This window comes from Lycorma delicatula, chromosome 10 (assembly GCF_047948215.1).
Source record: "Lycorma delicatula isolate Av1 chromosome 10, ASM4794821v1, whole genome shotgun sequence".
In the NCBI taxonomy this organism is placed as follows: Eukaryota; Metazoa; Arthropoda; class Insecta; order Hemiptera; family Fulgoridae; genus Lycorma; species Lycorma delicatula.
Genome location: NC_134464.1, coordinates 81,790,597 through 81,806,077, shown reverse-complemented (window position 1 = coordinate 81,806,077; position 15,481 = coordinate 81,790,597). Strand labels below are relative to the sequence as shown.

The following is a 15,481-nucleotide window of genomic DNA, read 5'->3' as shown; positions in this document are numbered from 1 at the left end:
ACTTCTAGTTGGAGCTGACCGTACTTCTTTTCTCATCAATTTTTTATTTTTATTTTACGTTTTTTTGTGAAGTAACCGGAGGAAGGTGCAGCTAGTGTAGTATTGGTGGCACTGGATGTATTTGAGCTATCGTCATACATCGTCGCACTCCTTAAAACATCGAAATTAAAAAAAAAAAAAAAAAATAGTTTTTAGATATTTATCTGAAGACTATTTTTGCAAGCCCAAATCGAGTGAATAGCTCATTTAGTATAATGAGAAACAAAAACGGAGAAAATTTACAGTCATTGTTAAAAATTTTTTTACTTTCCTTCTCTCCCTTTCAAGTACAAAAATTAGAAATTGGTTTTTGCTATTCACATGAAGATTACACATAACAAAAATCAAGTTGATGTCCTCATTAGTTACCGAGAATTTAAAAAAATATATATATAAAAATTCAATGTTACTCCAGTTTAACCCTCTTGGAATTTCAGAAAATCCTTTCTAGTGTGCCACTTACACCTTATTATTATGATTCAATCAGGTCATATGTTAGTCGGTACAGATTTTTTCATGTATTTTTGATGATATTTAACGATTGATTGGCCAACTAATCACAGAATTCAAGTAAAAATTTTTGCATTTGACTTTTGAGAGGTCTTTGTTTTTTTATTTACTTCCTTGCTTGTTAAGCTGTTAATTATTACTGGTGTATATAAAGATTGATCTATATTAAATGTTGTCGGAATAAAGTAACAAAGATTACGGTGAACTATCTATTAAAATAACGCTGGAATTTTAGGTGCTCATTTCGATTTAAACAATCATCATCAGTTGTGCGACTGAAGAGTGCAGTTTAATTTTCGCATTAAGATGATTGTAAGTAGTGTATAATGTAATGATTGACTATTTACAATCAAATTTATTATCACAGATTTACGATTCTCCAAAAACTAGTTTTTGGATAAGAATATTTATTTATCGTAACACTAAACTACTTCCAACTCGTATTAGAAAGTAACAGTTAAATGTTCAGGAATTTTATAATTGTTTTTTGTTGAATTTTATATTGTTTATCTTAATTATTATTTTATACATAAAATTACTGTAGGTTTTGTTCAGTCTATTTCTCTCTCCTTCAATAAAAATATTTACTTTTTTCATTATTATTTTATATTTTTCTCTAGCTTTCTTGCTCCATTTTTTTACTGCTTTATTTCTTTTCAGGTCCCCTTTCTTTTATTTAAGAAAAAATAAGAAATTATCATTACATATGTTTTAACCTGAAATTACATAATTTTTTTTATTAACCAATTTTTTTTTCTATTTTTATTCAATTTTTATTATTCTTTTTCTTTTTAATGTAAACTTGCTTTATACAGACTTTATTTTATTAACATTTAAAATTTTGTTTCGTTTAATATCTACTTTTGTGCCACATTTTCATATATTTCGGTAAACTTTGAAATTCTTACGTTTGTATTTTAATTCCTGTGGATTTCATTCGTACCATTCTACCCAGAATCAAATTCTCTACAATTTTTTATTAAAACTTTTATATGTTTACATTTAACAAAGTTATTTTACGCCAGTTATTAAAGATTGTGTTTTCGACCCCAATCATTTGTTTTTTACCCCAAATTTCTCGAAAAATACTACAAATACAGTTGTAAGAGCTTTGTTTTTTAATTTTACAGGTCAGATTTCGTATAAAGTCACTAAATTTACTCCTTAATTTTGATCTGTAAGAATTACAGTCTATGTTAATTTTATCGTAGGCGTCAGAAATCAGGGAAAAATCTTTCGTCAGCCGACATTCGTTAACGAAGCAAGCGTTTCCGAACCTATATTTACATCAACTTACTTCTTTATTTTCACAAATAGAACATGTCCTGAAGTTTTTTCATTCGTCATGAATGTCTCTTATGTATTCGCTTGATCTTTTAACGGGTTAGGAAAACCGCTTATGTTTTTGTTTTTATTAATAAAAGGCGATAAGTAAATGATCAGTAAAAATATATTGTTATTTTTTATATTTATTTGATTACATTTTATGATGGTAATATATATTTAGGAAAGGGTTAATTTTTATTTTTAATAATTTTTTTAATTTTTCAGTTTGTAGATTTCAAACTTTCTGTTTTTAAATCTTGTTTACTTATTTATTAATAAACCCTTCTGTTAAAATTGTCTCTTTTTACATGAGAGATGAAGTTTTTGTCATATAAAAAATGCCAAGCCTGATCTAGATTCGAGTTCAGAACTTTATGGGTGAAAGTCTGAGATACTAAATACTCTGGGTCGGAGGATGGCTGAGTAGTAAGAGCAGGGAGTCATTTTTTTTATAAAAAAATTTACATTTACAATTTTTTTATAAAACAATTTTGTTATAAGAATTTTTATATCGTGTTATTTTTTTGTCGATACATTGACGCTTTTCAGAACATATGTTTCTTATATAAGATAAATCGTTTATTGGAGAATTTGTCTACTTTTGTAGAACAAAGTAAATGATTTATAATATGTGCTTATAAAATGATTGATTTTGTTCGAATTTTTATAACTTTTTGCAGTAAAAATCAATGAAGATTAATTAAAATTTATTTTAATACTATTTGTATTCTTTCTCTGGGAATGGATTAAATTTTATGTCATTTGCAAATGTCTGTAAAGTTTAGTCATTTCATTCCTTTTTTTTACATTTTTCACACACATTATTTGTAAAAACTAGACTTAATGTTTGTAACATTAAATTCTTGGTAAATTTTCTTTAATAAAGATGTATTTTCTATCGTGAAAATCGATTTTAAGTTAATAAGTGACACTAGTTTTCTCTCCTGTGTCGTGAATATACTCTAAAAAAAAAGTTGACGAACTTTTTTTTACATTATAAAATAACTATTTTATATTTTTTTAAACAATCTCGGTTAAAAGTTTTTATATTTATATTAGTCGAATTTTTTCGTTACCGATGATGATTTTAAAGCTTCAAATTCAAACAGTAAGGATACTTTTTATTCTAATTCTTTTTTCTACTACTTTTTACCTTACTTCATTGTACGTCCATGTGAAACGTAAAAAAGAAAAGCTAAAGTTATTTATGCATATTTTAATAATCATTGGGTATTTTTTAAAATGTAACTATTTAATTTATAAAGCTATGCTTAAGAATTAAGTAAAAAACCTCTTTGATAAATAGAATTATATAATGAAAACAACGGTTTCCTTGTACGAAGTAAAGAAAGTATTGTGATTGCGAAGAATTTCGGTTTTCAAATTTCAACGGAAATATCCATTTTCACCATCCCTGAATCCATTTTGACTGGTTTCGGCGTGACATTTGTACGTTCGTACGTATGTATCTCGCATAACTCAAAAAACGATTAGCCCGTAGGATATTGACATTTTGGATTTGGGACTGTTGTAACATCTAGTCGGGCACCTACCCTTTTTATTGTAATCGACTGGCCCAAAAGTGTCCAAAGCCCAAAATCTAAAAAATGTGGATTTTTGACACTTTAACTGCAGTAATAAGCTCTCATTGTGAGCTTTTCAACGATATAACATAAGTGGTACTTATCTTCATTGGTTCCAGAGTTATAGCCAAATAAAATTTTAACTAATGAAATATTTGGATCTTACAAGAGGAAGGCACATCGGTTCAAATCCGAATTCAACTTCTTTTTTTTTAAATTTAAATATATTTGTTTATTAATATTTAATTATTAACTTCTGATTGTAAAAATATTTTTATATTAAATAATAATTCAATAAAAACAAAAAATTATGAGAAAATATCAGAAATTATTAATGAAATAAAATTTTATATACTTAGTATTTAAAAAAAATGTGTATATGTAACTTTGTAGGCGTACAAGGAAGTTACGTTGTGTCCACATCAGATTTTTACTTTACGGGTGATTCTATGACAAGGATGAATTAATATTTGTTAGTAAAAGTGTTATTAATTATTGTTCTTGATGTACTGTAATTTTCTTTAAATTTTTTTTGTCATGTGATTTAGAACTTTGTTACAAAATAATTTAACAAAAAGTCATTTATTTTAATTTTTCATCAGGTTTTCGAGGAAAAGTCAGAATAATAAAATCAGCAATTACAGTGTAATGAAAAAATGTCAAGAATGTTATTTATTATAAAGCGATTTATTCAGCCTTGAACTAATCAGAAAAAATATTTTGCTCCAAGTTTAATTAGTGCGTTAAATGATACGGGAAATATTTCATTATGTTGGTAGGGACCTAAAGCGTGGAAAATTTTGGCAGTTGGACATGATGTATGTTATTTATTATACGGTTGTACTGTATTTTGTAGGTAATGTATCATGGTACATTCCATAGTAATATTATAATACTCGTAATAATTATAGTATCGCATTCACTATTGTTAGTTGTGTGTGTGTGTGTGTGTGTGTGTGTCCAGTGTGTTTGTGTGCCGTGTACTAACACAAATACTCAAATATATTTGTGTATTTACTTGTTTGTTTGTTTGCTTGCTTACTAGGGAACTATATATATATATATATATGTTATGGTAGAGAACAGCCTTTGGGCTTTAGGTTTAATTAAACCTTAGAAGCGGAATTTGCACGCAGTAATTAATTTTCAGCAGACTTTCCGCAGTACTAAAACCACTTCTACTACCACTTATACTGTACTAAAAACCATTACATTAAAAGGGACAGTCACATGTTCACTATAAAAGATTCTGTTACATACGTCATTAATATATATGTATACGTAATTCCATTTGACTGTTCGTTTAAGTTTAATTTACCTAAAACGTTGGTGTGTAATAATATTTACTGTTAACGTTTGGTCGTCTTTGTTTGTATGCTTATCTTCTAACTTGATTTTATTATTTATCCCGTAAAAAGATTTGTGGAAGAGTTTACTGGTTACACAGAAATTTGTCGCTACTAAAAATCTTTGTTTTGACAAGTAACATATTTTTTTTTTTTGTAAAGAAAACTTAAGCGTCCAGTCTTATGGATAACGATTAAATATATGTATTTCTAAACCAGTGTAAACCACTTCGGCCTATAAATAATTCATAACATGATTATATATCATATTCGTACATCCAGGAACCAAACATTGAATATCATTCGATGAAAGAAACAGTTTTTCTTCACAGATCTCTAGAAAAATCAAAATAAAAAATCTATCTAAGCTGGGTTGTAGAAGTCCTTTATAAAAACCTTTTAAATGAAGTTGCAACCAACCATCTGGTAGAGAATTAAAGTTTATTTTTTCAGAAACGGTTAAAAACTATTTTTAAATAAAACGGGTAAATAATAAAATCAAGTTAGAAGAAGAGCATAACAGAATCTTCTTTAGTGAACATGTGAATTTATTTTAATTTTTACCAAAATCTTTTTAAAATTTGGTTATCAAAATCAAAAATCGTTACGTGTTCAGATACTAAGATAGCATTGTGTGGGTGTGTGTGTGAATACATTTTTGTTTTTTAGTTGATTTCTCAGCCTTTTACTAGAAATGAATATACTGTTGTACTTCAGTATTCAATTTCCATTAAAATAAACGTGTTTTAAAACCCTATAAATGACACCTTTACTCTGTTCATGAAACAATGCTAGTATATTATGAACATCTTTATTGTATATGGAGAACATTTTTTATTGATCCCTTTGCTACATAAAATGCTTTAAATAATTTATAAATATTAGAAAAAGTAATAAATATCAGTTGATAAATTGTTGAACGTATTTCTTTTTTGTGAAACAATTTCTTGTTACAAATTTTCCTGTTAGTTTTGTTGACATAATTTAGTAAATGTTTGCTGTGATTTCGATTTGATTAAGTTCATAATCGGGTTTAATTTATCTTACAAATTTCTTTTATCATATGTCTTCAACAAATATATTTCTCTTAAAAAATTTTTTTTTTTATTGTTTTTATCCAGTTATTTTGTAATACATTTCAGGATTTAATGTTTTTATTTAAAAATTTGTTAAGTATTTATTTTTCTGATTGTTTTAGTTTTATTTATTTATTTTTTAAGTCAGTTTGGATTCAACAGTCATATATCCATTAAAGGAAAAAAGTAACAAAAAAAAAACGAAAGTAAAAAAGCAAGTAGCAATTGTTTGTTGGAATAAAGACTGAGTTGCAAGTGACTAGCCGGTAGTATCGAGAGGATTGTAAAGGGCGCCCGTTAGACTATCTCTGAGTGCCAACAGTGGGAGTTAATTGAACTGCTATGGGTGCGGATTGCTGAGATAGAATGGGCGGTTAGGAGAATTAGGGGGAGGTAAGCAGGGGTGTATAAGAGCCGTGTGAGAGACTCTGTTAGTAGAGGAAAGAGAGAACTGTGTGAGCGGATGGTATATCGTAGAAGGGTAACAGTTAGCTGTTGGGTCTTGTACATTTATTGTACTCTCCGGCAGCAACCTTCCCCTTTCGGCTACTTTTGACGACGTAGGGGTAAAAAACAATTCTCAGCCAATCAACCCATCTAACGCTTTCTGTTGAGGAATTTAATTCTAACTTTCTTCTTATTTTTATTTTTCTTCGTTGTTTTTTTTTCCTTTTTATAATTCTTTAACTTATTTATCTTACTTTTAACTGTTCTGACGAGTATACAGCTCTCAACCAAAAAATGAATTTTAGATAAAGGAGCATCATTAAAATTGAGTACAGTATTGTATTATATTGTTTTAATGCTATTCACCAGTTGCATTTGTTTAACTTTACGTTCATAATGAAACACTTTTTGCTTTTTGTTTACTGTAAGAATAAATAGCCATACAGATGAATAGTAAAATTATTTAACGATTAAAAATTTTATTACTGTATCGTATTATGGAATTTTCATGCTGAAATATATTTTATAAAATGCTTCGCAATTTTTTTTCACGATTTGTTGTATTATATAATTTGTACGCTTTTTTCAATGCATTTTTGTAAACTGAATTAATAGGTAAATGTTTAAATATAATTTTTTTGTCAATTATTTGATTGGTTTGATATTATTATTATTATCTGTTTTTTTTCGGTTCTGTGGTAATCTTTTTAACTTCAACTTAATTATTTACTATTTTTGTTCTTTCTGCACAGTTTTTAACATCCTAAAGATTTCTCTATTATCAGATTATCTAAACCTGGATACTTGAATAGAGTAAAATCCACGTTTCAAAGACATTTTCCTATTCCTTATGTTTCATTACCACTAAGCGCTTCATTTCCACCCTATTGTTTTTAAGTTTTTTTTTTTATGATACTTTAGATTATATTTTATGCTAGCATCCCGCTTTTTGTATGAAAATTTGTATTATTTGATCCAATCTGCTGTACTTATCTTTTGTAATTATACTACATGAATTTAAAAATCATATAACTTCTGGTAGCTTAGGTTTCTTTGATATTTATTTTCAAATGAAATTCCTCTAGTAAAATAAATTTATGTCGTTTAAAATATCATTGTAAAATATTAACTTTTTTGCTTGGATTATTATTTAAATCTCAAAATTTTACTTCAATTTTTGTATTATTCGTTGTATACACGAGTTAAAAAACTATATTTTGAGACTTGTCCCGTTCATTTTAAAAGTACAGCCTTATCTTCTCTTATCATTTCTAACTTATTCTTTTAATAATTATATATATAATATATATATCCTTTCTCTATACTTCAGTCCAATTTCCGTTTAAATTTTAAACAGATTTTTCAGTTCTGCATTTCATTTTTCTTTCTACAGATAAAGAAAATGCCATTTAGATGATTTTATTCTTTTTAAGTTTCCAAGTTCGGTCCTAGGGCCAGAATGGACTACCTATCTCGCTAATATGTAAACAGACATCTTTTACAATTTTTTCTAGTAACCGCAAAAACTACTGAACTAATCTCTACGAAATTTTAACTGTAACTTTCTTATGATCCGCGGAATGTTTACTACAGTCATAAATAAATAACGTAGAACTTCTTTTACTAAATGTAATGCCATTGACTACAAAAAAATCAATTTATATTCTTATTGTAATATACGGGGAAAAAAATTAGTTTGATAATAAGACAAAGGTAATGTCGACTTTACATACTTATAAAGTTTTGATGGTTTGAGGAATATTGATTTTCGAATTGATACAGACTTCTACAGAAAGTTATGTATTTTATTAAATTTAAGATCATTTTTTGACCTGATGGCGACTCGCGAGAACCCGTCCTCACGCCAGTACTCGGTATTGGTACTTTACTTATACATCCTAAACTAAGAAGTTTCATCAGGGTAAGCCACACGTAATACGGCATAGATTCGACTTTCTATTTGGTATTGATATTTTTATAATGCCTGGGTCGTCGAGGTCTTAAAAAAATGAACTTCCAGGATTATTAGAATGATGATCATATACAATGAGAATGTATGTCAGAGCGATCTCAAAGACTTGAAAGAGCTGCGTACTCGCTCATCTCAAAATCAAGCTCAACCTTTGTTAAATATGATAGATGTAAAGTCAGTTTTTTTTTATAATCACCCAATACGATATGATTTGATAATCACAATCAAATAGTTTTGGCTGGTCTCTTCCTCCACGATCACAGCCGTCACGGGCACTCGCTTAGTCACAGCGAACCTCCATATTGGATAATCCATCCACGTTGTGTGACAATCCGTGATCTCCGTCTTTGTGTTCGCATTTTTACGAACTAACTCAGTCAATTCTTTAACTTGTTTGAGAAGACAGGATACATTGAATGCGAGGCATTTCCTCCTCTTCGCCCTCCAGGCCGGTGGATCCTCTTCTGCACTGGAGACCGTCTTTGTTGCCTCCTCCATCGGGACCGGTCCACGAGAATCCCGGCCAAGCCTCCTAACTACAGAAGAGCCCACAGTTGCCGCCCTAGACTTCTTTTGCTCCTCCGCACCCGGGAAGGGAGAGCCGCAGCCGTGTGTTTTATGTTTTCCCACCTGTAGATCCTCTGTCATCTTCTAGACAGTAAAAACAGCCGGGAGAGGAAGAAAGTCAATCTCACATTCATTCAGGTTCACTATCATCATTAAGTTTCATGTATTGGCGACCCCAGTTCGTTGCTGCGGCAGTCTGCACCGTTTTCCTTCCAGCACCCTCCAGTTGCCTAGCAACCGTCGGTGCTAGTCGCACTGTCGGTATCACTATCACCCATGGGCGAGGGCGAACTGTTGGACCGATCGGGATCGGTAATAGTTCAAAATAATAAATAACGTAAACTATATAAAATAATTTAACCTCAAACTAATCATGACAGTTCGACTTCAGAACTTCTATACCACAAATGTAAACAATAAAATTTATGGTATAACAGCTATGTTGTAAAGGTAAACAGTCCTTAACAACCGTAAGCTAAATTATAAAAAAAAATCAAAAATAAACACCGTAATTAGCTTAAACAACAGCAAAATGTTAAATTAAATGAAATAAAACGAAAAACTAAAGTATATAAAATCACGGGTAACAGAATTAGCCCGCAAGGCAAACTAACCCAAACCGAACTAACTTAAACGAACTAGAATGAAAATCACAAAAAACAACGAAACTAGTAATGAAAATAAACAACAAAGTATAAAGTATGGACTCAATGAAAATGTGGAAACAGAGACCGCTATCAACAACACGTCGTCTACATTCGCTCAGATCTAGAACGCCATTTTTGGCAGTATTACTATTATTACAGTTTATACTACGATACGATGTTAAATTCTTAAACTTTAAAAAATAAAATTTAATATATAATTATAAAATAAAAACAATAAATAGTCAGCAAATAATATAAAATATGATTAATTATTATTTAGGCTAACAATTTGGCATTTATTTTTTAGATCGGTACGCACGATAAAAAGTCATTAATTGAATATATGAGATAGAATAGTCTTTATTAATTTGTTTTTCAGATAGTGAAGGAATTAAAACAAATTCATCATTTTAATTTTTTTCGCGTTGTTTTTTAAATATTCTGTAATAAGATTTAATTATAAAAACATCAAATGATTTTTTTTTTTTTTTAATAGATTTCATTTTGTTAATTAAACAATTGAAACTAATACCTACTTTGAAAAAAAAATAAAATAAAATACATGAATATAAATAATAAAAAATAGATATACTTAAAAGAAGAGACAGACTTATAGGCCACATACTAAGGCATCCTGGAATAGTCGCTTTAATTTTGGAAGGACAGGTAGAAGGGAAAAATTGTGTAGGCAGGCCACGTTTGGAATATGTAAAACAAATTGTCAGGGATGTAGGATGTAGAGGGTATACTGAAATGAAACGACTAGCACTAGATAGGGAATCTTGGAGAGCTGCATCAAACCAGTCAAATGACTGAAGACAAAAAAAAAAAAAATAATAAAAAAAAGAGCTTGCAAAGTGATATAAAAAATTTTTGTTTATTTATTTTGCAGTTGTGTAGTCAAGTGTTTTTTTGTTCAGCGATTATTTTTTTATGTTTCTTTGTACGTAAGAATTTATATTTAACCATCGAATTGCGCTTTTATTTGCACTTTTTTCACTTAGTAAACGGTTGTTAAGGGTTCCTTTGTTATATTTTTTCACTCACCATTTAGCGGAGTAACTTCTTTGTGTTTAATGAATACAAAAATAACTTTAAAAAAAAATAATAATTTAAATTTCCAAGTACTTTAGTTTTTTCGAGCACTTAATCAGAGAAGTTTTGATATAAAGAAAAAGCTACAAAAAAAAATAAATAAATGTATCGTTTATTTTTCCAAAACAAACTATACAATTTACTAGGATAAAAGTTGAAAAAATATGTATAAATTTTTTACTGCATTTTCTTTCTTCGTTCACATTTCCTTGTTTTTCTGACCTTAAGCGAGAAGAATTTTACAACTGTATTCCATTATTGATGCCAAAGTACTAGACAACGTCGGCAGCATGTGATTTAAATTTACCAAAATTATTATTATTATTATTATTTTTAATTTATCCTTAAATTTACAGTAAAAATTTCAGATTTAATTTTCATAATTATCACTAAATATTCACCCCGTCATAAAGTATCATTTCGACACGTTAATTACACTTCTAATTTAAATAAAAATTAAAAGGGTCACTGTGACCGTTAAACCATTTTGAAAATTTAATACTAGAAAAAAGGTAAAGATTAAGTGACAAAATAAATTACAATGGAAAGTTTGTTAAAATCAATTTTTGCAAAACACATTTTTCTTAAAATTAAAATTTTTGAACGTCAATCAAAAAATATGTTTTATATTAATGTAATAATAGGTGAAAAACTTGATTTAACTTAATGTAAATAAACCAAGTAAATAGATTAAATAACTCTTTAAAAAACTAACCAATACATTCGCGTATAATAATGATTTTTTTTTATTCATCATTTATTGAATATCGATATAGATTATATATTTAGCCATCTTTTAAAAAATTAGCTTTTAAGTGAAATTATACGCATAAGGGTATGCTATTCACAGTAATAACCAATTCACCCCTCACCATAGACCCTGAAAACTTTACACGTACAATGTCAATAAAAACATCACCTCACATTCAATCAGAATGATATTTCTTATTTGCGTATGCAATTCTATGATCAATGTCTAGAAAATTAGGTGAAGTAATTGCATTAATAATATCTGCCTAAATTTTTGATATGATAATTATATCATATCAAAAATTCAAAACCTAGAATATTTTTTTCGTGAAAAGCGAATAAAAATTGTATACTAACAGGGATTTTTACTTTCCTGGCATTACAGCTTTTTATGATGCCAATAAAAAAGGTATAATGCTTCAACAAGGAAAGCAAGATAATCAGCCAGAAAGTGAGGTATGAACTTTTTTTGCATTTCTCGACGTTTCATGGGACCCAACAAATTAAAAAAAAGTGGAGAGCAATTTGTACTTGCGTACGTACGTGTGTTGGCGTGTTTAAAGCTTAATAAGCTTCGTGTGTCGGCGTGTTTGACTAGATAAACCGATATTTTATGAAATTTTGAGGAAATGTGAACGGAAAAGGGGGAAAATATAGAAAAAAATTTATACGTATTTATTTCAACCTTTATTCCAGTAAATTGTATAGTTCGTTTTGGAAAAATAAACAATACACTTTTTTCTTTCTTTGTAGCTTTGTTTGCATCAAACCTCTCCGTTTGTGCTCGAAAAAACTAAAGTACTTGTTGGAAATTTAAATTATTATTTTTCAAAGTTATTTTTGTATTCATTAAATACAAATAATTTACTCCGCTAAATGGTGAATGAAAAAATATAACAAAGAGAACCCTTCAGAACCGTTTGCAAAGTGAAAAAAAAATTGCAACCGATTTTTTATTAAATTTTTTAGAGTCGTGCATACGGGGCAATTTTTTCGTAACTTTTGGGGCCAATGCTTGTCTTACATTTTCTTTTAAAGATTTGCCCCAAAAATCGATAAATGATTAGTTTGGGTTTTTTTTCAATATCTGTTTATTTAGTTTGAATTTGAATTCAAGAGTAATTTTTTATTAATTTTTGGAATTTAGCTTATAATTATGTACACATTGCCCGTTACTTTCATAAATCGAAATAAGTCGTAACAAAATAGATGTACTGGAGAATGTATCTAGAAACTGATTTTGGGTTTTTATTTATTTACTAGCTGAAGGGCCTCTCATAAATCGAAATAAGTCGTAACAAAATAGATGTACTGGAGAATGTATCTAGAAACTGATTTTGGGTTTTTATTTATTTACTAGCTGAAGGGCCTCCGCAGCTAAGCCCTTCGGGCGGGTTGCCCTGCCGGGCGGCATCTCGGAATACTATGTGTCCAAAATTACTAGCAGAATTTTTTTTTCCTGACATATAGCTCTAGTAGAGCTATATTTCAAAAAGGAAAGTAAGGTAATCGGTCAAAAAATGGGGTATGAATCTGTTTTTTTCAATTCTTGACGTTTCATGACCCAGGGACCTCAAACATTTTAAAAATGTGTAGGGTAGAATTCTTATGTACGTATATTGGCTTGTTTGAATTTTAATAATTTTTGACAACAAACCGATTTTTATGAAATTTTGTACAGACTCGTGCACATGGGGCAAATTGTTGGTAAAATTTTGGAATCACTACTTCAAGGAAATGGGATAGATAGTTTCTTTGGGATCAATTTTCTCCAAAATTTAACCTCATTTTATATTAATTTTAATACATGCGTCCATGCTTATATTACCATTCTTTTAAAAAAATTACCCTAAAATTTCCCCCAAAAATCGAAAAATCCTTTTTTTTGTTGCATATTTTTAACTAATTTTTTTTTATCTTCCTAGTAGTGCAAATGACCCAAAAAATACATTTCTGGTGCGGGATAGATCTAGCAGATGAAAGTTTAAAAATATCGATTTTTTTTAATTAAAATTTTTTTTTGTTTTATTTTCATGTATCTTTATTTTTCCACCACACAAAAATAAATAACAAATGACAGGAAAATATTACAACATTTCTGTCAACTTTTTTTTTGTGTCAGTCCCTCCGGATACGTATTTCTTTTGTATTATTTCATCTTTCTTTTTATTTTGTTGAAAATTGAAAGTATCTGGCCATTATATAAGTAAGATAACACATAAAATTTCATAAATTATAGATTAAATCACGTTTGAGTTTGATCGCTGGATAGAAATCACTACATATATACTTATGTAAATATAACTTGCGAAAAATATTCATGCAAAATTATTTAATTTGTTTTTTAGTATATTTTGATTAATCAGTAAAAAATTTAAAAAAAGTCTGATGGTTGTCTTTTTTCTGTTAATGATATTTTCCTTTATTGCGTACAAAAAAGTATACAACCGTCATAAATAATTTGTTATTTTTGGTACTAGAGGTATGACATTCACACTTCTAAGAAGTTTGCTATATTTCGTTCCAATTATTACTTGTAATAGTATAGCAAATACATTAAAAAGATTTAGCCTGCATAAATATTTATTTGTTAAAACAGATTTGTTTAAAAATATTTTCCTTTAATTTTCGATGTTTCTATTTTACGTTTTTATTTAGGACTGTAGATCTGCAGCAATATCGTCGCAGTGTTTGTCGGTATACTCGTTTAGATTTGTATGTATGTGTGTACGAGACCGCCTGTATCTGTGTTCTGTCCTTTCAGGATAATAAGACTGTCAGTTACACAACATTTCTGTCTGACGTTAATATGATAGTGTGCCTCCGAGCGTATCACTGTCGATATATATATATATATATATATATATATATCGATATTTCCTTTAGTGTCCTGTTGTAATATCAACTAACTGCTGTCAAGATATAAATTCCCTATAGGCTTTCTCCATCTTTCTTTATCTTCAGGTTTGCATTTTCTCTCTTTTCCGTTAAAATTACAAGGCACTGCAATTTTGTTTTTCTAAACAAGAGTTATGTATCAAAACTTAATAAGAATTGAGGGAACTTATAAATTTCATTAAATAATTTCTTCAGTTATAAGTGATTTTATTAATTTTTAATGATATTTTCCATCTTCTCTTCTGTGCTATTACCTTTACGTTTATTTTTTTCTACATTACTTAGTTTCTCAAATATTATCCGTCTGACTTAGGAATAAATTCATTAATGCGATTTTGCGAAGCGTAGTAAAAATCTCCACACGTCTCATTCGGTGGGATCATCAAATTAATCACCCGGTTAATTTTGGTCCCAAGAACTATTTTTGGTTCCTGAAAATATAGTTTTGGGACTTATTTTTTAATTTTTCAGGTCAGATTTCATATAAAACCACTAAGTTCAGTCAGTTTCATACAAAACCCCTTCATTTGGGTACCGAAAATTCCAATCTGGCTTAACTTTACCGAAGGCGCAGAAATCAGGGCGAAATATTTCACCAGTCTAAACTCGCTAACGAAGCCTTTCCGAACCTATATTTATACGAACTTTTATTTTATTTTTATCGGCAGATAAATGTCTTGAAGTTTGTTACCTTCTTCATGAATCACTCTGTATATACTGATCTGAAAATATGTTGGACCACTAATGTATCATTAATGGATAAATATTGCCTGTAAAGTGGAAATAATTAAAACTGTAATGGTTGTAAGCAGTATAGCCAGACACGAGACAAGTACTAGTAATTCATGTTTTCAAAGCGATTTCCTTCCTTTCTTAGCTGAACCGAATATACTTTTGCATATAATCATGATAAGCTTATTGATGTCTAGATGATTTTCCAATTTATCTCTTCACCATGTTCATCACAAAGATTGGCTATATCTCTATTATTAGAGAAAGAAGTTCTGATTAGTGTTACGTGCGTCACGATGATTTATATATATATATATATATATCATAGACAGAAAAAACTAGAAAGATTGTGCAAAGCAACAAAATTAATTTTTACCTAATTCCTTAGGAAAACAATGCATTCTTACTGTCTGTAGAAAGGAATATTTAAGACTTTTTAAAATTACTTATTATTGTAAAAAACAAATCTCGACTTAACACCTGAGTATAGCGG

The 15,481-nt window shown here is 28.9% G+C and overlaps 1 protein-coding gene across 1 annotated transcript in view; it reads left to right on the top strand.

The window, feature by feature from the left end:
• Positions 1 to 15,481, top strand: part of LOC142331148 (uncharacterized protein CG43867) — a 514,685-nt gene that overhangs the window by 57,356 nt on the left and 441,848 nt on the right. The window lies entirely within an intron of this gene.